Here is a 2,255-nt window from a genome sequence, read left to right as displayed (position 1 = left end):
AAAAAAAAAAAAGCCAGGCATCGTGGCACAAAATTGCTTCAACCCAGGAGGAAGAGTTTGCCAATATCGTGCCACTACACTCCAGCCTGGGCGAGACAGTGACCCTCCATCTCAAAAAAAAATAAAGTAAAATAAAATAAAATTTTAAAATGATTTCTCTTACCAATTTTTTTCTATATTACTTTAACTCCAATCATACATAACTGATCATTCTTATTACTTAGTTTACTATTTTCCTCATGTAAACACATTATTTAGGCATTTAGGAAGTTTGATCCAATATAAACATTTTATAAGCACCACTCTTGCCTGCTTTTAAAGTCAATTACATTATCCAGACAATTTATTAGATGATATGACAGTTTCAAAGATGAACAGTGCTTCTGACTTGGGAAATTTCCAATACAGCACTGAAATTAAGACAACTGTAGAAATTGTAATGAGAAAAGTAAAGTAATGCTAAATGACTTAAGAGACACACAAAATACTCCTGAGGTAGAATGGGAGAGATAGTCTCATAAGAAGAGTAGGATTTTGAAATGCCGAAATGGGGTGGAGTGGAGGGAGATTTCAGGTGGAGAGATCAGTATGATCAAATTCGGGATAGTGGGAAAATGTTCACAGGCAGTATAATAATAGAGGACATTTATTAGGCTTCTTTCTGTATACCCATTTCTGATCTAAGGGATTATAAGTATTCAGATAATCTAGCCTAATCACTAATTTTATATATGAAAAAAAAAAAAAAACCTTTTCAAAGAGTTGAAGTCAGTTTTCTGAAGTTCTCAGCTACAAGGTGGAAGAGTCGGAGTTTTAATTTTGAATTGTTGGGCTTCAAAATCTGTCTCCAGTGGTAAACTGAAAGCTAGAGATGTTGGCTAGGACCATCTTCTACGTGTTACTGAATGCCATAGCATGTATTTACTTTGTATTTATTTCAATCAGAGAAAGGGGATACACTGAACACTTCACTAAATAAATACTAACTTGCAGATGGAAAACTTCTAGAGACAAACCACAATTCAATAAACAAATAAATTGTAGTATGCCAGATGGTGACAGTGCTATGGAGGAAAATAGAGTGGGAGAGAGAGACAGGAAGCGCTTGGTGGAGGTTAGGAAGGCTGTATGGAGAGAGTTTTGTAAACTTAAATAAGAGGATAAAAGCTTTTCTTGAGGAAAATAGAAAAGACATTCAGTAACTAATCCTGGAATCCCTTAACATTCAAAGCATATTTGATGAAGACACATGGTGGGGTATGTTGCTGACCGTTCAGCCAGAAGCCCAGAGTCTTGACTGAAGAAATTTGTCAGGTGACTTCTCTGAAACTTTATTTTCTCCATTTCACAATGAAGGGGTTAGAAAAGAGTCAACAGATTGTTGAGCATTTATGATGGTCAGAGTGAGAGGGCATGGTGCTAGGAGCCAAACTTTGGTACAACTTTCAGACTCCCTTCCAGACCAAACAATAGATAATTTTACTGTTTTTTTTCTTTTTAATGGATGACAGTCAATTAGTATTTCTGAGTATTCTGATCACTGAAGTATACAAAATAGCACTGTAAATGTGAGACAGCAACAAGAAAAACACTGACAACAAAAATGATTTCTGATTTGGGTAATTACAACTTGTCATTTGTTATAGAAGCAGAGGCAAGTTATCTCTTAGTCATTAACACAATTTTAGTGAAATGTGACTCATGCACACTCAGTAGGATGCCAGAAGGACCTGATGTAAGTGATGGAGATTTCTCCCTCATGTGTGCTCACCTTATTAAAGACTGTGTTGTTGAGAGTCTTCGTGAGGATAGGATAAAATAGCATGTATCTTAAAGGATTTTGGAAATTTTGTCTAGATCTTTTCTAAGTAAGTAATAGTACTAGTTAACCCTTATTGTATCTTACCATGGGTCAGGTAATATGCTGAGTGTTATAGTTGGATTGGTGTATTACTTAACCCCATACAAAACAGAGGAGATAACCATTATTATCTTCATCCTATGCTAGAAGAAGCAAACTTAGAAAGAATTAAGTAGCTTATCCAAAGTGAGGTAGGCAGTACAGTGGCAAAGCCAGAACTGTCTGGCTCCTAAGTGTATGCTTATAACCGTGATTCTGGTGCTGGTTAAATTCACTGTGCTCCGTGAGCTGAGATGCGGCCACTGCACTCCAGCCGGGGTGACAGAGCGAGACTCCGTCTCAAAAAAAAAAAAAAAAAAAAAAAAAAAAAAAAAACAAATACCAGAGGGGCCTA

Source organism: Rhinopithecus bieti, unplaced genomic scaffold (genome assembly GCF_001698545.2).
Source record: "Rhinopithecus bieti isolate Rb0 unplaced genomic scaffold, ASM169854v2 scaffold_39006, whole genome shotgun sequence".
Lineage (NCBI taxonomy): Eukaryota > Metazoa > Chordata > Mammalia > Primates > Cercopithecidae > Rhinopithecus > Rhinopithecus bieti.
This window is presented reverse-complemented; position numbering follows the sequence as displayed.